Below are 22,439 nucleotides of genomic sequence, written 5' to 3' on the forward strand. Positions count from 1 at the left end.
TCTCACTGTGACATTAGGGAGAGAACTCATGAGGAGAATCTTGTAGATTTTCTCCTCTTCAGACTCCTTTTTTGATTTTTACCACAGAAAGAGCTGATAGGGCACAAAAAAACTCTGAGCCAAAATGCTAATCAATGATCATCCATCAATCATTGTCGATAATAGTATTTGCCTTTATACAGACAAATATTTCATCTGAAAAACCAAAGCACTCTATAAAGGCAGGTTATTATTTACCCCCAATTTATAGAGGGGGAAACTGAGGCACAAGGAGAGTAAGTGACTGGCCCAAGAGCACACAGCAAACCAGGACTGTAATTCAGTTGACCAAAGGGGAAAAATAAATAAATTTCAAAGCCCCTTGAGTAGCAAATGTATATTGCTATCTGACCCTGTCACAGGGTAGCTGGTCTCAGGTGCCCCGGGACTGGAGCAGGTGAGCCCAATCCAGCTAATTAAAGCAGGCTGGGCTACACCGGGGTCTATAAAGGGCTGCTAATAGGCAACTATTGGGGGAAGGATTGTGGCAGGCTGAGCCCTGGGTGGCAAAGGTCACACAGGAGTGTGGTGAGTCCCTGGCACAAAGCAGGGCTCAGGGAAGCAACTCTGCAGCTGCTGCTCTAAGGTGGGGAGCAGAGCTGGCTGAGGATAGGAAGCTATGAGGAGCTGGAGTGCCAGAGATCCCTGGGAGGGGTGTCCCTGAAGCCTGGGAGCCAGGTACTGACTTAAAACTGTGTTCTGGTTGTTTGTTTAACCTTGTTGGAATAGAATAAACCTCCTTAAGTATGGGACTAGGTGTGGCAGCACCATGGAGGCCATGGCTGGCTCTGTCTTTTTTGCCGCCCCAGGCAAAAAAGCCTCTGGCCGCCGCCCCCACCCCCCGGGGGGCAGGGGAGGGTGCCGGGGGGGGCGGCCAGAGCCCCGGGGGGAGGGCGGCGAGCCCTGGCCGGGGCCCTGCTCTCCCTGGCGGCCAGAGCCAGAGCGCTGCACCGTGCCGCCCCCCTCCAGGTGCCACCCCAAGCACAAGCTTGGTGGGCTGGTGCCTGGAGCCGGCCCTGATGGAGGTCATCTCGTGACAGACCCATAATCAGTTTACAATTTTCTACTTCTCAGTCAGACTCTATTTGTTTTGAGCTGCTCTTCAGGATGACAGCTTGCCTAAGAATGTGGTGGTGGTTAGGAGGGAGGGGGTTTGCCCTGAAACATGCCCAGCTCCCAAAGAGAAGTGCAGAAAACTGAACTGAGTGACTGAACTAAAGATTCACAGATGACCTAACAAGCCAAAAGAATTCAAACAATGGGTAGTGCACGATCGGCCTCTGTACTCATTGCCTTGATGGTATGACTGCATCAGCTCATCCTCAGATTAGATGAAACTGTTTTTACAGCAGGATGAAACAAAATTTTAGAGATGCGGTGCTAGAGCTCATTCTTGTAATCCTTCCTCATGGAAATACACTTGACTCCTGTGAGTAGTCTATTTTGCTTCAGTGGAACTATGCACATGAATTACTCATGTAATTACTCAGGGTTACAGGCTGCAGTCCCTAGTTTCTCTATATACAGGTTCTTAGAGAATTAGGGTTGTATTTTTAGGTGATGTGTAATGTGATGTAACTGTACACACAAGTGGTACTCTGCTTATGTACAGAGAAATCTAGGTTGGTGTAATTTAGGGCATGTCTTCACTTTAAAAAAAGTGTGTTCTTAACTTGGATTAAAGTAGCAGTGAAGGTGTGGCAACTTGGGTTACCAGCTCAAGGAAGAGGAACCTTGTGTTGAATTTGAGCTGCTAACCTAAATAAAAAAAATCTTGTGTTGCCCCATCTTCATTTCTATTTTAACCCGAGTTTGTTAACGCAGGTTAGCTAACTGTGTTAAGATCATCTTCCCTCCTGTGTGCCCCCCCTCCTTTTTTTTTTTTTTTTTGCTGTGTAGACATACCTTTCTCTGCTTCCTGAGCATATGAGGTTATTGACGGAAAAGCAGCCCCCCACTCTTCTCATTTTCATCTTTTGGTTTCTCTGCCGGTCAGTTATACACAATTAGATCTCTTTATGCATTAGGAAAGTGGACATAACTATGTCTAAGGGAGTTGAAATTAGTGTAAGGAGATCTAAGATAAAACAGCAAGCACATCTCAGTAGCAGTCACAACATTAATCTATAAATGCCTCTATATCCACCACCAAATGAGAGAGTCCTCCAGGGTGGTTTCTTTTCTTTGTCTCCATGGATGCAGCTGTCCCTGAAACCTTCCTCCATCCCCATCCTTAGATGAGGATTGCATGGTGCAGAGGAGCCCTGCAAGGAAGTCTTGACAACTCCATGCTATGCAATATTAAGAATTTTCCCAACTGTTCCCTATAAAGATGGTAGTGGAAATGGTGTGCAGTCCTCTCTCCCCATACCACTACTAGCTGTGGATCTGGGACACTTCAGATGGTATAGTACTTCAATATATGTGGGGGTTGGGGACAGCAGGTAGGGTTTTTTTTTTTGGCCTGGGCAGGAGCTGAACCATTCACAGAAGGTCCATGCATCAATGTAAAGGATGCTATTTGCTACTGGGGCAAAACATGTAGCTTCCTATAAAGCTTCTTTGAAAATTAGGAGGGGAAGAAAAGCCTGATATGAGCTGACTCAGAAAAGTGATAAAGGATTACATGTCTCAAAGTTTCTTACTAAATATCATCGATCCTTTGATTGTGATTCTACCACACTTAACTGTCAATAAAGTGCTTTTGTCCCTTTGAAATGCTCAGCAGCCTTCTAAATAAACCCAACAAAAAATACATTGCATCTGATAATAACATGCCTGGAAGGTGTAGGTTACTATGAGAACTGTTGTGTCATGACTTCTCTGTGATTGTGTTCTCTCAAGACAGAATGGAAAATATATTCTCGATGATCAAACATCATTCTCTATTAATACCCTGAAAGTTTAAAATCAAATATATTGAAAACGGTCTTTTCTTCTTGCTACTGCTTTATTTTTTCTGTTTAACCATTGAGTTCTGTCTCAACCAGCTTGTTTTCTGACTAATCTTGACTGTAGAAAGCCTTTTATTTTTAAATAGAAGAAACACTAAACATAATCTTAATGGACAATTAATGATGGGGCTGGAATTCTTCAGTCTTCTTGCCCTCTTAGCCCTGTGCCTTCCATTAACTGTCTCTTTAGCATACTATCTGAGCCATTGTATGAGCGTAAGAAAGCAAGACATCTCGATGTCTGTCTCCTGTATACACAGTAGCAGAGCACAGAAGTACTCTGCTCTCATGTGAACATTATGAATTCTGTTAAATTTTCTTCTTCACTTGTTCTGCTTAGGTTCAAGTTTGCCCTGGCCACATTAAGAGAGAAGTGCTTTCTTTTTAATGTATATATCTATTCATCAGATTAATCTAGAGTTAACTATTGTATGGTGCTGAGTCTTTCAAGGTAAAGTAATTGTGCTTCCATGAATTTATCCTTGAATGTTGTTGAATACATAAATGTTCAAGGGCTCTCAAACAAAAAAAAATGAATGATCCCTATTTTAATCACAGAAAAATTATAAATTTATTCTCAAAAGGAAAATATAATTAAAAATAATGTGTTTGTAAGGTTTTAGTCTGTAAGTACTTTAAAATGGAGTTAGATCATAGAACCATAAAATTTGCTAAAATGACCCTAATTTTTTAAGAGTTCTTTACACATCAAAAGTGAAATAGTATTCTTAAAAAAAAAAAAACACTTTCTTTTTCACATAGTAAATTGGTACTAAATAGAGGAAATAATAAGCCTTCCTTTATTGTAGTGGAATCTGTCATTAAGGTCATACTGAAGCTTTCCTTATTTTTTTCACATTTGTAACATTTTTCTGACTATTTCTGATATTGAGGATAACTTTTCCATGCTTGCTCCAAGTTCAGAGGTAAATATTCTTTTGAAAACCTATTATCCATTCAGCTATATTTTCAGTTATGGAAGGTAAAAAATGAATATATTCTTTTCTGCTGTAAAATTTTATTAACTCTTTGCTCATAAATTTTCTCTGAGAGTAAGCTGATACAGCGTCATTGATAGAGCTGTACTGATTTATAGCTGCAGACGTGGCCTTCTAAGCTAAAATTTTCTAGGTAGCTAGTCCTCATCAAGAACCAGTTTGCAGCTTGATTTGCAAAAAAGTATTTTTAAAGCATCACAATTAAAAGCAATTGAAAAATCAGTTTAGCACAAAGTGAAACTTTCATACTGCAATTTATGGAGTGATTATGGGGAAAATGTAAATATTTAATAGCAACGTTACTTACATAGTTAATATTAGTTACTTGTTTAGTGATGTTTTTCTGTAGAGAAAGAGAGAGAGAGAGAGAGCTGCATAAGTTGTTAATTATATAAATGTGAAGATATTCAGTGAAATCAGCAGACAGATTTATGGTCCTTTTTTTTTTTTGTTAAACAAATCAATTAAATTAAATATATACACGTACTTTAATATGTTAAAGTTTAGAATTGTGATCATGCAGTCTTAGAAAGCCATGACAATACTCACACTCTAGTATGATGAAAGCTAGCACTTGGGGGGGGGGGGGGAAAGCAAGCAGACTTAACAGAAATATCTCCCTTCCTCCTAGGACTAGAAAAGAACCATTCTGCAGCTACCATCATTCCTTAATGGGTTTGGATAAGAGGCATTCAGGGATATGACATAATTAGGGCTGACTGAAAAAATTCTGTTTTTTCTATTGAAAACAATTGTATTTTTTTGGATAAATTAATATCTTTCACATCATTCACCTGGGTGCCCAGTCCATAGAGGACAATGGGAGCATGAGGCCCCTAGGAGGTTCTGTGGCAGCATTTCAAAATAAAACTATTTCAGATTTGGCTTTTTTTGGTTTTCAAATTTGTGCCAAAACCTCAAAAAAAAAAAAATTTATATGGGAGGGAAAAAAATTCCCATTTTTCAACCAATTCTAGACATTATGCTCAAAGATATCCATGAGACTATTTCCCCAAACTTGGCTGGTAATGAGGCATTGGCAGGATTTTCGTTAGTGCAGCCATGTCTATAAGGGAGCTCAGGTGAGCCACTCAAATCTTCAGTTCTGACTTCTGTGTGCCACTCCTGATCCTTTTTGGGAACATGACAATGTTTATACTCCAAGCCAGTTGGGATGGCTTTCTCTTGGGCTTGGTCTACACTACCCCCCCTAATTCGAACTAAGGTACGCAACTTCAGCTACGTGAATAACGTAGCTGAAGTTCGAAGTACCTTATTTCGAATTAGTTGAAACTTACCTTGGTCCACACTCGGCAGGCAGGCTCCCCCGTCGACTCCGCGGTACTCCTCTCGGCGAGCTGGAGTACCGCAGTCGACGGCGAGCACTTCCGGGTTCGACTTATCGCGTCCAGACTAGACGCGATAAGTCGAACCCAGAAGTTCGATTTCCAGCCGTCGAACTTGCCGGTAAGTGTAGCCAAGGCCTATGAGAGGAAGTCTACAGAGTAATTAAAAAAAAATTCTCATTACTTTCACTTCATCCCTTCTCCTTTTCATCCAAAAAAAATCTACTGCTGTTCCCACAACAGATTTTAAAATAGGGCTTGAAACAGCATCATTATCGATTTCCCCCCCACCCCCCCATTGACTTCAATGGCCGCTGGATCACAAACTATAGATAGGCTTGGCATAATTCAGATTTTTATTTTTTCTTAGTTTTGATGGATAGTGATTATTTTAAAGCATTTTATTTAGATTTTAAATCAATTTAAATGTTCAGTTGTGGGACATTTTAGGAAGTCAGACAATGGGGTGTGTATTTGACAATAACTATTTAATGATGGTAGACATTGAGATTCAAAAAGTTAAATCTTTATAACCATTGAAACAAACTGTCAACGTCATGTGTCAAAATATAAAAAGTAAATATCCTTAAGTCAAACTCTAAGTTCTCAAGCAGCACTTTTCTTATTTTGTCTGACTGTACGTTTTAGTTATTGATGGAAATATTTTTTGTTTGTGTGCGTTTGGAGAAATTGACATTTACTGACACAAATTGAATCCTTCCAAGCCTACCTATACCTTGTGGGACAGATCATCAGATAGCGTGAACTGGTGTAGTGCCAATGATTTATACCAACTGAGGATATGGCTCTCTCCCTGTATTAGTACTGGAGCTTGTTTATGCCACAGTTAGTTGCTGAACTTGTAGAGGGGTGAGAAATTAACAAATGTTGTCATCTTTCCAGGATTACAAATAGAAAAACTCACTGTGGCCAGATTGTAGGACCAGAGGGAATATGAGAGAAGGGAGCACTGAAGTGAATTTGTTGGTGGCCTGTCCCAGGAAGGAGACCCAAAGGCAGCCCTTTCTTGCATTCTGCCATTGTCACTGGTCAAGCGTTCTCAGGTATTATCATTTAACACTTACATTGAAGTAGCCCCTGAAGATCTAAACAGGGTCAGGGTCCCATTGTGCTAGGTGCTGGACAAGTATATAGTAAATTACATTCCCTGCCTTGAGCTCATATTCATTAGAAATTTTAAGCAAATCCTCTGTGTGTATTCACATCCCAACACTCTAGTGAGTTTCTTGATAAGAATGTTCAAGGAAGCAGTGAATATTAAATAAATATTAGGATTATGAATTCATAATTCTCTGAGTAATTCTTGCCAATAACCTGATTCTTAGGGACTGTCTATACTGCAATCCCCGGTGTGACTGCTGCCACAGCTTCACTGCTTTTGTTATTCGAATTAGACCTAAGTGAGCTAGATGTGGTTTAGCTAAGTGTGCTGCAGTCCCACCCCTAATTGCAATATAGGCATCCCCAAAGACTTCACTTATCAGTGAACAGAAACTTTTTCACATGGCCTACTTATCTAATCAACAGAACTCAAATTTCAAATATCAGCTATTCACAATGAACTGCTCAGAGACAAGCTTCAGACCAAGAGCTACTGTCTGAAATTGTATTCTGAATAGGTAATACATTTGAGAAAATCACACCCGGCTGGTGGACAATTCAGAAAAAGGGGCAAAATATCTACTCTATTGTCACAAACTATTCACCCAGCCTCAGTCCCAAAAGGAGACTGTCCAGATTTAAGATGCCAATGAGCATATTTTACAGACTCTGTAAGATTAGGACAAAGATGCTGAATTCTAAAGGGGAAAGAGCCTTAGGACCACAACCTGCCTCAGTTACACCTACATAATGATGCCAGTAGGGTACATGATGATGCTATTGAGAGCAGAATTTGTAAGGCTCTGATGACTGCCACTCCCTGAATGAATTGCAAGGAGCATTGCCCTTCTTCTGCCAGGTGAAATCCCTATGTACAAGGTTAGGGAGTTTTCAGGGTGTGGCTGGGCAGCAAGGAATGCTGCTGTGCAGAGTCCTGCCCCTGAAGGTCTGTCCCTGTAGGACTGTAGCAACATAACTGGCTCTTATGAAGCAGAAGTGTTTTTAAGCAATCCAACAAGCACAAAAACATGCTATTTGCTCTGCCGTGACTCTAATTCCTTCTTGTCCTACCAGTTCCCCATCTAGGGCCGGCTCTACCATTTTTGCAGCCCCCAAAAAAGGCTGCCTGGACTGTGCCACCCCAAGAATGGACGGAATGCTGCCCCTTAGCATGTGCCGTCCCAGGAACGTGCTTCCTCCGCTGGTGCCTGGAGATGGCCCTGTCCCCGTCTCAGTATAGCTTCATTGTGGTGCCTACACAACAGTCCCAATCCTTGGGTCTAATCCCGACCAGTTTATTTACATGGGCCCAGATCCTCAAAGGTATTTAGGCACCTAACTTCCATTGATTTGGGGATGTAGGTGCCTAAATGCCTTTGAGGATCTGGACCATGGTATTTTAGGTTGCTACCTCTTCCATCATTCTCCAGTGCTCCAATTGCCATTCTGCTGTAGGGAAGAGAGAACAATGGGGTGGCCATATAAATGTTACATGGCTGACTCCAGGGGAAGTGAAGCAGGGCTGTGCAGACCAGATGGGCTGCAGAGCTCCTGTGGGCACCACAACTCAAAACATTGCTGTGCGCAGGACAAATTCATTGACCTAATCCTTAAGATTACTGATATTCCAAGCAGGCCCCAACAGCTCACTTCACCTCTGGGACTGCTCTAGAATTAGTTTATTAGCATTAATAATGGTCTCAATATTTTTATGAGGACTTTAAAATTCTCTGTTGCCTGGAATCAGAGTCTTAGTCAGGCAGCAAATGAAAATATTTTTCTTTTTGATGAATGGCAACGTGGAGCACAAGGCAAGCTGTCCATGTTTTTATGCTGGAGAAATGGGTTATCTTTCCAGGACTCTCTGCAATTTGTACCCTGGAACAGTCAGATACTCAGCACAGCTCTGGAATGGCTGTACGCTCTTAAATGGAGATGCAGATACAGTAGAATGTCAAATGGGTACTTTTCTGTGCAGTGAATGTAGGGATTTAGATGAGTAGCCCTTGCTTACTATAATAATGTGAATTTCACGTTTTAACTCCTTGCGTGGTACTTAGAGGTAAAAACAGACGTTACACATTTATAACATTTTGGGTTGCACTTCAAGCTGGGGAGTAATTCCCAGCTCACGGAGACGTACCTGCAGTAGCGCTGATTGAGCTAGTGTGGTAAAAACAGAGTGTAGCTGCAGTGGTGGGAGGGGCTAGCGGCCCTGAGAATGTGCCAGTCTGAGACCCTAAACAAGCACTGGGAGGGTGACTAGTCCATCCCGCCACTTGCGCTGCTGCAGTTACACTTTATTTTTAGCAGCAAGGGCAGGTATGTCTCCTGGAGATAGGGATTACACCCCCAGCACGTAGTGTAAACAGTGTGTGTGTGTGTGTGTGTGTGTGTGTGTGCGCGCGCGCAGGGCCCCTTCATTCAGAGGAGATCAAACTGCTTTACAAACATTAATACCCCCAGCTCACATTTTGATTAACTAGACATTTTATAGGGACAGAGAAACAGATACACAGATGTTTAAACGACTTGTCTAGGGTCACACACAGATCCTGTCTTCCATTCTTCCTACTGTAAACATTCAGCCCTTCCACAGATATAATGTAATGGTATAATCTAATGTTGTAATTCACAGGAGTGGTGTTTTTGTGGCTAAATAGCAAGGCTGATAAGGAAAGGGAATAATGGGCTGTCAGTGACATTGGCTTTAATCCACCCATTGCCAACATGTAGTTTTAATGATCCATATAAGAAATAATGAGGTTGCTTTTGTAATTTGTTTTGAGGGAATGTATTTTTGCAGTTGATTGCAGATCAACCATCTTAATGTTGTATCTCTTGGTCCATGAGGAACTTTTTAAACACATAAAAATAATCAATACTCTCAACTGTAAACTTAATCCTGATTATCCTAATAAAGAACAGGAATTTTAGGGAAAGGGAGAGTAGCTTGGAATCTTAAAAACAGGTCCGGCTCCAGTGGTAGGTGACCATCTTTGTCACAAGCCAAGCCAAACTTCTGGATCTAAACACAATTGAATTTTGAATGTTCGAAATCCAGGTCTGAAATGTGAGGCTTGGGCACATATCTAGGACTGAAGCCGGTCAGGAAAATTCCTAAGGAGAGAGTACAGGAGCAAGTTTGTAAGCCTGATGGAATTCATGTATTTAAGTTCGAAGCTGAAGGTCACTGTAACTCCAATCACTAAGGGCTATTCAACTCCCATTCAAGCCAAAGGGAATCTTTCTCTTTTCATTTGGAATAGAACTAGACCAAGTCTTGGCGTTGGAAAAATATTTTATTCTCTGAGTGCATGTTAAGTGTTCCAAAAATCCACCTGGAAACAGGAAATACTAATGTCCGAGAATCCACCCACTGAGAAGTCTTCACAGTATTAACTCCTGTAATGAATCTAAAAAGTTTTACCAGACTTCTTTTCTTAAGGGCATTTGGTATCCACTACAAACTACTCATCTTTTTAATAACAATCTAGGGGCATTACTGTTTTCTGCATTCATGACAATATACTTCATGGCATCTTTAACAGACAATATGTCATGTGTGTTAGAAAGCGCTACTGAGTTCATCATCCAGCTGAGGCTCATATCCTATAATGCAGTATGCGTTGATCACCTACATTGTTAAAAGAACATGATTTATTTTTTTTCTTTGTCATCAGTATAGGTTACAAAATGGGGACACAACACATAGTGAGTCACAGAACATACTGTAAATGCAGATCTGTGGAATATGAAGGAACACACAGAATTCAGTGTCTGCAATAAATTTTCAGTACACTGAGCCAGCCAGAAGAGAAAAGAAACTCTTCCATAAACCACAGTATATTTTTGGTAGGGTTATTGATGAAGTCTTTGGGAGAGGGCGCAAACTTGTATTTCACTATTTGGCTATAGTTGCCCTTTTTAACCCAAGTTAAAAATGTGTCCTAATGACAGATCAGTAAATCCAAGGAGAGAGAGGTTATGTCTTCATACCCAGAAACATGCCTGATGTGCGCTCTTTTGTGTACTTCAGATCTGAATCTCTTGCCTAGAAATTTTTACATTTGGATCAGTACAGAGACCATGATGCACTTCCAGAAACTACCCTTCCCATGAAACAAGAAGAATGTTAACTGTTGTGAATTTCTTTCTCAAAGCCTTGGCATTCCTATTGTTATAAAGCCATGAAAACCTCTTTAACTCCCTTCAGTGTTTTGTATTTAAATGTTCATTTTGGAGACTTTACTGATTCAGCTGTCAGTCATCTCATCTGGTGAGTCATTTGTGGTTGTCTAAATGGGAGTCTGCAAGATGCTATAAATTTTTGTAAAGTTACTTGCTTGATAGGGCAAGTTTTTTCATACCTTACTTGCCTTGGTGTGATGTTATATAACAGCGGTGTTTTGGCTGCATTTATGTACCATGACTTGCATTTACAATGGAAATTTGTATTCGTGCAATGTACAATTGTAATGATATCAAGGGTTCTTTTCTCCTTAGTCACTTGAAAAGATAAAAAGGGAAACAAACTTAAAAAATTTTTTTTCCTGCACTTTGTTTAACCTGACTCAGAATATATTTATGAGAATCTTGCTGCTGGACTGAATGGCAACAGTCTAATTACTAATACCTGTGGGGTGGAAATAATTGATCTTTAATAACAAAAATTAAAAGCTTATTCCACACCCTGAGACACACATGAGTCACCAAAAGACTAGGCTATATGAATTGCCACACAAGTCATTTACATCTGTTTGGAGAAGCCTGGTTCTCGAGATTCTCTTGCCAACAACATGCATGTCTGTGTCTGCATTTTTGTTTTACATTTCTATTTTTACCCCAAAGATCCTGTACCTTCCCTCTTCTTCAGCTTTCCAACCATGTTCCCTGAGGGCAGTCTCCTCTCCACTCACATAAGCAGATAGGAGCTTTACCTCCCCTATTTCCTGTAATCAGTTGGAGAGTGCTGCTTTCTTTGAGTCAGATGTAAGAAGAGGTTGATGTTTTTCTAAATATTAGTGTGGAGGTGACAAAAACTATGGGGGAAAATAGTCATTTCAGCATTGTTTATATTTTTAATACAACATAAATTCTGCATAGTGCATAAGAGGGAAGATTAAACCCTTAAGGGAACTACATGGTTGTTCACAATGACTTCTGCTTTCACTTTTATGTCATTGTGAATGATGTTTTTACAAAGTATGTAAATAATTTTCAAAAGGAATATTAGGGTGCCTATAAGTCTCTGGAGGCAAAATAAATGAGTGCTTAGAATGTTTACATGAAAGAGCAAGATCTACTGAAACCTATTCAAGAGGAAGAGTAGTTGATAAATGTGGAACAAAGTGCTTTTTTATTTATTATTTTTTTAATATTAGCTCTTTCTTTTTCTAGTCATTTTCCTAACTGAAAGGTTTTCTTTGCATCTTTTGATCACCTCTCTTCTCCAGTTTTCTTCTAGGCTCTCTACCGTGTCTTGCCTCTTTCTTCCAGAGCTTAGTGTTTTCATATTTGTAGAACTGAGCAAGACACTCGTTATATTGGCGAGGAGGAGGAGAACTCTCTACATCCATAACATTGTCCTTCACTGATGGTTTTTGTCCTCCAATTCACCAAGAAGGTCCACAGCCTCATGGTCCTTCTAGACATGTTATTTCTAGAAACTCCTGCATCTACAACTTCTAAAAGCACCCTCTTCTCTCTGTGACTGGACAGCAGACTGCATCCTAAACCATCAGACTCTGTCATGGTCAGTGAGCCACATATTTGGGCTTGATTAGTACAATTTCCCATATCTGTGAAAGAAGCTGCTTACTTGAAAAAAGCTCCAGTTAGAACAAAACTCAGCAGTCTTGTGCCTTTTCCTTGGGATCAATAGGTTTTGGAGGCTGAAAGTTTAAGAAGCTTGCAAATTCATAAACTCCAGGCATGTGCAGAATTTCTATTGATGTTAACTGAGAGATTTGCATGTCCAGGGAGAGAGTAGAATGAGAATATTTGAAAGATTTCAGTCTGTAGTCTTTAAGGTCTTTCACCTGTTTTGTCAATTGTGCATTCATTATTTTCCTGGCTTGACATGGGTCTAATGAGTTTCAAAAAAGATGTGACAATTAATGACTAGCAAAGAAATAAAGAATACTCCCTCTATTTCTAGAGTGCTACATCAGTTATGATACACTAAGGTTGAAAATTGCCAGCAACGTAGTTTATTTTGCATGCTGAGTAGGTAAATTACTGCTTGAAATCTTTGGTGTTATGTAATCTAGTTAACATTCTGAAACAATTAAAAGAAAATCACCAAATATTTCTCAGAGTTAAATCCAGGTGCTATGAAGAATTAAACACATTGTTAGGTCAGACAACCAAATAGCTTTCCCATTTCTGTTTTTATATAAATAGAAGTGTTGTGGAGAGTATCTTCCTTCTGTTGCTGGTATATTGAAAGAGGGATCTAGACCTGGGTGTATTGGTCTGCTCTTGTCCAATCAGCTCTCTGATTAATGGTGGCATGATGAATACTATCTATCTTAGGTACTTATATGGCCCCCATTACTGTAAAAAGCTGAACACCTCCTATTCCTTAATGTATTTATCCCCACAACCACCCCATAAGGTACAACATTTTACAGAGGGGAACTAAGGCACAGAGAGACTAAATGACTTGTCCAAGGTCACACCGGAAGTCTGTTCCAGAGCAGGGAACTGAATCTAAGTGTCTCAAGTTCCAGGCTAGTACCCAAGCCACTGGACCATCCTTACTTACCACCTTCCTGGTTTCACTGTTGCTTTCTAGTAGGCCAGTAGATAACCAACCAACCAACCAACCAACCAAGCAAGCAACCAACCATGCTTGAGTTGCATGTGGCTTTGCCTAGCCCTGTTTGCAGTTTTCTTAGGTTGGAATAAGGGAGTCATGTGGCACCCTGACTGCGCAGATGTGGAAAATAGCAATATATAACAAAAATGTAGAGGCACAGTGTGGCAGGGTGGTCACCCCGCCATGCCTTGAAGGGCTTAAAACAGCCCGGGGAGAGGGCTGAGAAGGAAAAAGCTGGGCTGTTTGGGGAAAACAGCCACAGTTGTAACCTGTGTAATTAGGATCCAGCTGGCCCTTATAAGAGGGCAGTGGGCCAGAAGGAAGACCGTCTCTAGTTGTGGAGAGGGATGGGCCTGGCTGCTGGGAACTGAGCAGGATACCTAAAGTGGAGTGGGGCTGGGGAGCTCCAGCCTGGAAAACCCCCAGGCTGCAGGACTTGTTAAAGGCCAAGAAGGTACTGGGGTTGCAGAGGGGCAGCCCAAGGGTAGGCAGAGGCAGCAGGTCCAAACCCCCCTTGCCAGTGATGAGAGGCAATTATACTGCAGTCCGCCCCAGTGAGTGGGGGCTAGATGGTGACTGGCAGTAGCCAAGGACTGAGGTGAGGTGAGGATATAGGGGGTTGGAAGTTCCCCAAGGTGGGGAGACCCAGATTGTGGGTTGCTGCTCGTGGACAGAACACTGATCTAAAGGGCACCAGGGTCCAGGAGGGACACGGGGGGCCAGCGGCAAGTGAGACACCAGCCTGCAGAGGGCGCTCTGGAGCTGGTGAAGAGCTAATTCCCAAGACAACCAGCAGGAGCTGCCGTGCCAGTGAGTCATTGCCCTGCCACACACAGACAGACATCTAGGTAGTAGGGACATCCTTAAAATCAGACGCTCTTTTTCCTTGCTCACACTAAAGCCCCTCTGTGCATGCACCAAGAATGGGTGGATGGGGTATTAGGTGAGCTTGCCCACACTGCCAAACCACTCCCCAGGAGTTCAGGTGGTTATGGCAATCCATGGAGTCGGTTGGTCCAGTGTGGGATCAAGTGTGAAGGAGCAGAGCTTCCAGAGACTTCTAGAAGTCCTACCTGGTCCTGTCCCATTCTCCCCACCCTCCAAGCCATGCACTCTTGGAGGATCTTCAAGTTTGGGGGTCTTGAACTTCCTGTTTCTTGGAAAGAAGAAAGATTTCCTCACCACCTTCTCACAAGGGATTATCCAGAGGAAACACTGATAATACAAACTCGCAGTAAATTACACAGGTTAATTTTGGGTAGTGGAACATGGGGCCCTAAAATGTATCTGGGTTAATACTCTATTGGCATTAATATAGTGTTACTTATAGAGCTAGTCGGGGACATGATTTATTCCCTGTGAATTTTCAAGAAAAAACACGGGTCTTTTTGGTCCAAAAATTTTCTTTGATATTTTTCAGGTTATGGTTGAAAATCTCAAAAACTAAAAATGTTTTGGTTTTTTGGTTGCTAAAATTCAATCATTTTTTTTTCCTAGTAAAAATGCAGAAACTTTAGGTGAAGATGAAAGTTTTTTCACTAAAATTTCTGTTTCACTGAAAAGCCAGTTTGAGTCAAAAGAAGAAACTTTCAATGGAAAAACTTCACCCGGTTGTAATTAGGTATGATTTTAACAGTAGCCAAATACTTCTTGGCTCTTTACAGTACAAATAGCAAGGTGTGGTCCTTGCTTCCAACAATCTAATTTTAGACATGACACTATACTTGGGGATAACTAACTGTCAGGAGATGGTGCAGAGAAAGGACAAGGTTTAGAAGAGTGAGATCACTAGGGGTATATGTCTACATTGCAATTTAACATCCATGCCTGGCCCATGTCCACTGACTCAGGCTTGAGCTGTGGGGCTGTGGAATTGCAGTGTTTATGTTCAGGCTTGGGCTGGAGCCTGGCTCTGGGACCCACCCCTGTCATGGGACCCTGTGCCCTATAGTTACTGTAGTGCAGGAGTTCTTAAACTGGGGGTCAGGACCCCTCAGGGGGTTGCGAGGTTATTACATGGGGGCGGGGGGGGGGGGGTCACGAGTTGTCAGCCTCCACCCCCAAACCCTGCTTTGCCTCCAGCATTTATAATGGTGTTAAATATATAAACAAGTGTGTTGTTAATTTATTAGGGGGGTTGCACTCAGAGGTTTGCTATGTGAAAAGGGTCACCCGTACAATAGTTTGAGAACCGCCGCTGTAGTGATATGCACATCTTGGTGCCACTGGCTGGAATGGTAGCATGAGGGGCCCATGCTTAATATGCAAGAGTATATTCAACTGCTGGGAGGAATTTCAGCAGGCAACAGTTCATTTCAAATAAGATGGTGTATAAAGAAAAACTGGGCCTGAATTGCATTTGTAGGTGGATGCTGAAATGATCTGGCTTTCTATATTGGTTTCTCTTCCCCATTATGAGGACTTGCTGTGTGTTCCTGTTATTGCTAAGTTGCGTGACTTCTCTTTCCTTATCTATTTTTACCCCCTGATTATTTAATCAGAGTTTTGTAGGTAAGGACACATTACCATAGCTTTTTAAGATACATGAGAACTGTTTTTCTGCTACTAGATTTGATAGTCAGTCATTACCTAGCTATCAGATAAGGCCCATCTGATTGGTGCATTTTATTCACTGCTGAATAAACATTTCTGATAACTTTATTTTTTTTAATGGGAATAACTGAAAGAGTGGGACCCAGATAGTCCCTGCTGGAGATATGCCAGTAAAAAGGCTGGCATTTGATTTCCTTCCAGTTCTCCTCTGATAAATATGGGGAGATTTCTCTCCCCCCCCCCCCAGGGTGTGTAATCTGAGTGGCATTTTTCTTTGCCTACTTTCAAGCTGCAAGCTTCACTTCTTTCTCCCCTTCATATTAATCACTCTGGGGTTGGCAAATTTGATAAGTAAGTGCTACTGTGAATTCAGGTTGAAATATACAGGATTGGTTTAGGCATCAGAAACGCACCAGAGTCATTGAGTTGGGCACCTCCCTCTGCCCCATCAAAATATGCTAAATTCTCTTAAATAAGAGGAGGAAAGAAGGGTAAGGGGGAAATGTACTGCAGAGGTCTGGTTATAAAGAAAGAATCTTGCTCTCCCCAAACTTAACAAGGTGCTATATAATTCTGGCCCAGATTCCAGTATCTTTACACTGAGCTTCCACTAATTCCACTGACTAGTAACAGGGCCGGCTCTAGCTTTTTTGCTGCCCCAAGCAGCAAAAAAAAGCGCCGCCCCCCGAGCCCCCCCGCCGAGCGCCGCCGGAACCCCCCCCAGAGCACCGCCCCCACGCCGAGCCCTGCACGCCGGAGGCCCCCCCCCGCGCCGAGCGCCGCCGGAACCCCCCCCCAAGCGCCGAGCCGCCGGAGCCCGCCCCCGCCCCCTGCCAAGCGCCGCCGGAACCCCCCTCCAGCGCCGCGCCCAAGCTGCTCCCCCGCCAAGTGCCGGAGCCCGCCCCCCGTGCCGAGCGCCGCTGGAAGCCTCCCCCCGAGCGCCGAGCCCTGCACTGCCCCGCCCCCCCGCCGAGCGCCGCGCCGCCGGAGCCCCCCCACCGTGCGCCGCCGGAGCACCCCCCCCCACGGAATGCCGCACCGCGCTCCCCCCGCCGCCCCTTACCAAGTGCCGCCCCAAGCATGTGCTTGGGTGCCTGGAGCCGGCCCTGCTAGTAATATTAAAATCTAGCCTTGCAGGAGTTGAGCCACTGGCTCTATCTTTTCTTCGCTCCTACAATAGGATCGATAAAGGCAAACCCTTGTGCCCATGTGTCTCCAATTGTAGGATCAAGGCCAATGTTTGAGGTGCCACCAATTCCTGTTAAGCAGGGCCAGCTTTAGGAAGTGCGGGGCCCAATTTGAACATTTTCGGCAGGGCCCTGGCAGGGATGACTTAAAAAAAAATATAAAAAAAAAAAGCCTTTAATTTCTTAGCAACCGGTTCCCTATTAAAAAGTTCTGATTTAAGGGATGTGCCACAGTATGTATTTTTTGTACTAATAGGGTTACCATACGTCCAAAAAGAACCAAAAAGCCTGATATGTCCGGGAAAATACGGATGTATGTTAACCCTACCTAAAGTTCTTTTTTAAAAAGATGGGCCTGAACTAGAAATGAGCCCCGTTTCACATGTGTAGGTCCCTGCCACTCCCTGGTGGTGTGCTAGGGTGACCAGATGTCTTGATTTTATAGGGACAGTCCCAATTTTGGGGTCTTTTTCTTATATAGGATCCTATTACCCCCTCACCCCCGTCCCGATTTTTCATACTTGCTGTCTGGTCACCCTAGGGTGTGCACATGTGTGGGTCCCAGCTGCTCCCTGCCCCCCTCATTGAAGCAGGTGTGCAGGGTTACTGCCCTGGGAACTGCAGGGCACCACTGGACATGGGGCTGGCTGGAGGTAGGGTCTGCTGCAGACAGGGCAAGGGGTGCGGTACTGGCTGGAGACTGGGGGGTGTGGGGTGGGCTGGCTGGCTTCAGGCAGGGCCGCAGGGGGGGTGCGGCATGGGTTGGCAGGGCTGGAGAAAGAGGAGTGCGGGACTGGCTGGCTTCAGGCAGGGGGGTATGGCAGGGGTTGGCTCGAGACAGGGCAGGGGGTGCAGGGCTGGTGTGGGCAGAGCAGAAGGTGCAGGGCTGGTGCGGGCAGGGGTGTGTGTGTGGGGCTGGCTGGCTTCGGGCAGGGCCGCAGGTGGGTGCAGCAGGGGTTGGCTGGAGACAGGGCAGGGGATGCGGCAGGGGCTGGCCCGCAGGCAGGGGGTGCGGGGCTGGCTGGAGATGGGCTGGCTGCAGGCAGGGCAGGGGGTGCGAGTACAGCCCACCCTGTATGGTAAGTGCCACCTCCTCCTCCCTCTCCCACCGGGGTAGCAGCAGCAGCCCGGGGCTCAGGGGCTATTTAAAGGGCCCGGGGCTCCCCTGCTTCCACCACCCTGGTCCTTTAAATAGCCGTGGGAGCCCTGGGGAAGCAGCAGGGCTCCAGCGGCAATTTAAAGGGCCAGGGCGGTAGAAGCAACGGGAGCCCCAGACTTTTGAAATAGCCCCCAGAGCCTGGAGCCCTACCTCAGGGCTCCAGCAGTGGGGCTCTGGTGGCAATTTAAAGGGCCTGGGGCTCCAGCCCCTGCTGGGAGCCCGAGGCCCTTTAAATTACCCCTGGGGAAGCTGGGCCACCTGGGTACAGCACATGGGCTCTTGTCGGTACGCCATACCGGGGCTTGGGCGCGGGGCCCTCTTAGGGGCGGGGCCCGATTCAGGGGAATTGGTTGAATTGGCCTAAAGCCAGCCCTGCTGTTAGGGAATCCCTTGCTTCTAAAAGGGTCATCTTGTAAATAGAAAGCACATTCTGTACATCAAAACAATCCAACCAAACCCTACATAGTCATAGTGGAAAGTCTTGTTACATGAAAGCTATTATCTGAATGGTGACTGGCTTATGTGTTGACCTTGAACCCAGTGCTGCTCCCATTCTACTCAGTAGCAAACCTTCTATTAACTTCAATGAGGCCCTGCTTCCCTAATGCACTGTACGTTCTTATTCATTGCACTAAAATTGAGAGAGAAAGCAAGGATGGCAGGAGAAGCCAACCAAAAACGAACAAATTAATAATCTATGTGGAGATACCAGTCTGTGGGCATGGAGTGACTATATAGTAACCACATCCAGCCAGTTCTGGAGTGTAGTGATGTGCCACCAAAATTTTAATACTCCCTCAGTTCAGAGGTGATCACATTTCCTGAAGAAAATACCCATTTACCACACCCATAATTCCATCCTTTCAGTATACTCCCACATCAATTCGGTTCTGTTCCACCCTTCCCCTCCCCCTCCCCCCTACAAATCCTTCCACTTCTCACCCTCTGGTCCAGTATCTTTCAGCCCACAAGGCTTTCCCCAACCTCTTAAGTGGCTTCCCTACCTGGCAGCTGTTCTCTTCTGCGTCGGGGTGCAGCCATTATTGGCAGCTTTCATGACAGTGAAGAGACTCTGCTGTCTCTGGCGACAGGCTGATTCGTTGCGTGGGGAGAGATTCCACTTCACTGGTGAATTGGGTGGAATGGATCCTATTTAGTTCTTGACATATATTTTCACATATTCATATCTTCCTGTCTTTATTCACTGGGATTCTACCTGTGAGCCAGACCGCTAAAGCATTTGTTCCTTCAGTCGCACCAAAACCACAAAGGGAAGAATGTGGCTTTCTCTAATCACCTGTCCTTGTTTCATTCCTGGCAGAGCTGCTGCTTTATTCAGATATTCCTGAAATAATGGGCTTGCAGTAAATATTAAGTACTGAATAGGTCAAGTAAACTAGATTTCACTTATTTTTCAAATTCTCAAATCTATCAACATCATCAATGTTTTCAAGTTCAGCTGTGTATCACCGCTTTAAATGCAACTAGTATGCAACCTTCACTATACATAACTTCCCTTCTAAGTATGTCGAACAGTTTTCATTCTAATCCCCTACTTCAGTTGCTCATAACTTTCTAAAATTTTCCAGCATTGGTCTCTGTCCAAATTCCATTTTAATGTTTATACACTGTCTTCTTTTCCATTCTAACCGTCACCAGGAGCAGCAGCTCTTTCTGCTGTTCTAACATTAGTGTGGCACAATGGAGTGATAACTATGCTAGAGGAATTATGTGGGGACATAATTAATAAATCCATTACACAGATTTGGAGACAGGAGTGCAGTGTTGACAAAGGGCAGGGCTTCAAGATAATGTTTCGTTTTTACCAGAAGCAGAATGAGCTAACACAATCTGTCACTTCCATGAACTGGGTCAGAATCCAGAACAGTGATTGCAATCTACTTAGCTGGCACTAGCACTGAAAATTGTTGCCTTTAGAAGGATGGGCTGGGAGGGTTATTAGAAGGGATGGTTAATTCATTTGGGATAAACAGTCCGGCTTTTTTTTTGTTCTTTTTCCAAAACCGTTATGGAATTGTTACTAGCAAACTGAATGTTCCTATTTTGAATAGCTATCTGATCAGTGAATGAAATCATTGAGAAAGGAAACCATCTGAGTGACATTTGTTTAAAAAGTTTTGCTGAAAGCCAGTGAAGACCAACCGTAGTTCTACAGTGCTTAGGCATTTGGTTCCTGCTAACTATGTTCAGAATGCATTTGTATTTATCACTCTGCAAAATCAGATTATCCTTAAATACAAACAACTAGTCAGTATATCAGTGGGAACCATTACTGTCTGACAAGTTAGGCATACCATGCTGCATTACCATAGCTGTGCAGGACTCTCAGCATGTCTCCATCTCAATTTTCCCACCTTGTAAGTGGGTAAGCATCATTATCCCAATTTATGTAAAGTGCATTGAGGTCTAGCTCTAAGTGCAGTACAAGTGCTAAGTATTACAGCTATTGAGCCAACTCCCAAGTCAATGGGAATTTTGCCTGAGTGTAAGGACTTTGGAAAAACTAGGGACTTCAGAATATGGGCTGCTGCTATTTCATAAAGGGTTAACTGGGAGAATTATATTTGATAAACTGCCACTCTACAATGAAAAACCTAGCAATATGTTTGTCAAGCTAATGGGTGGGGTGGTGATGGCAGGGGGTCATCTTATTTTTCTAAAGATGACAGATGTTCTATTGAAGTCACCTCAGGGCAAATCAGATAGGAATCTGGAATCATGCAAGACCTCCTTTTGGGGTGATGAAACCTCCTTTTGTTGGCTGCTGCTCTGTTGGTCCATCAGGTGTATCTGATAATTAAAGATAAAAAGGCCACTCTTCCCTACTGATCAAAGTTTAACAAAGCCTCTAATCAGATGATACAATGCCAATGGATGGGTGCTTTCCTGTGTCCTCAGCCATCTGTAAACTCCAAGGCTTTTAAGGAAGTTTACATAAGTCTCACAAATAGCTTCCTTATTCTTTCCTTCTTCCAGGTGAGCTTTGAAAATGTACCTGTGAAGTAGGGGAGACACAATGGAAAGCACGGGTTTTGTGTTAGGACTGTCCCTTCAGAAATCCCCCACTTTACTATTGTGCTTTAGCCTGCTCAAAGCTGCCTATTTACACTGCCAGCAGTGTGCATGCCTCCAAGACAGAGTTATCTGCAAAACATCTCTTGAAATACAGACCCTTCCTACAAAAGGCAGGTATGTCAGGGGTCAGAAAGGTCAAATACTCATTTGGATTTTGCCCTGCAGTTTGGAACCTCTAGTACAGAGTTGCCAATAATTTTTAAAGATAACCTGGAGGCAGCCCCCAGTAGGCAAAATAAGTCCTACAGGAATGCAAAGCACCTGTCAAAGTCTGTTCAGCATACAGTGGACAGAGTAAAGGAACTCAGAGCTTATGACTTGCTCTTTGAATTTCTGACATAGTTTCATCAGGCTGGCTGGTTGCAGGGGCAGCTTTTGGAAATAAAAATAACTGCTAGGACAAGTACATGAAGGGTGTGAAATATGGGTTCAGTGGGGTGAGTTCAACATGTTTGTGACTGCGGTTCTTGTCAACGGGGTGTAGGTTAAATTTTGGAACCGGCTCTTCCTCATACTTCTGCTCATGCTCAAACCTATATACTAGGACACTGCTAACTGCTTGTGTGTCCCAGTGCCACAGGCACCAGGTCAATATTCAATATCCCCACAACAGCCCCACTAGGAAAGCTACTCTGCCAAGAGCCAGTGCATTTCTCTCCATCTGAGTGCAGACCCCTCAGATTCTCAGCATCCAATTGCGAGTTGCATTAAAAAGCAGGTCTTTTCTAATATTTATTACAACACCAGTTGCTGGAGAGAGCCAAAACATTTCATCAGAGGGAATAGACATGTGCACAAGCCCTTCTGTGGTATGTATGCTTCGCTCAATGTATCAAAAGGTTGTTTAGAAATCTTGAAGGGAGGGGAGGATGGATTGCTAAAGTCTGTATCGCATCTGTAGTTTATGTAACATTATGTGGACAGCAGGGTCAGATATAAAGATAGGGAGGTGATAGTAGTGAATCATTTAATTGGTGCTTGCTGTTTTGAGAGGAACATGGAATGAGCTTGTAACAGCTGTGGGTAGTATTTATTTTCTTCTTTTACATATAAAGGGCCAAACTGGGTTCTTGGCTACATCTGTGCAACCCCATCAAAGTCCATGTGATTATGTAGCTGAGACTAGAATTTGGCTCTGTGTTTAGATTTATTCAAACATATC

The 22,439-nt window shown here is 43.5% G+C and overlaps 1 long non-coding RNA gene across 3 annotated transcripts in view; it reads left to right on the forward strand.

The window, feature by feature from the left end:
* The first annotated feature begins 419 nt into the window (after nt 1–419).
* The window catches only part of LOC135981614 (uncharacterized), a 213,814-nt gene continuing 191,794 nt past the window's right edge, over nt 420–22,439 (forward strand). Inside the window, exon 1 of one of the 3 annotated variants that reach the window (XR_010598712.1) lies at nt 420–717. This is a non-coding gene — a long non-coding RNA (uncharacterized LOC135981614). The remainder of the gene's footprint in view (nt 718–22,439) is intronic. The other 2 variants (XR_010598713.1, XR_010598714.1) reach the window with 2 other exon arrangements.

This window comes from Chrysemys picta, chromosome 2, assembly GCF_011386835.1.
Source record: "Chrysemys picta bellii isolate R12L10 chromosome 2, ASM1138683v2, whole genome shotgun sequence".
NCBI classification, from domain to species: Eukaryota; Metazoa; Chordata; order Testudines; family Emydidae; genus Chrysemys; species Chrysemys picta.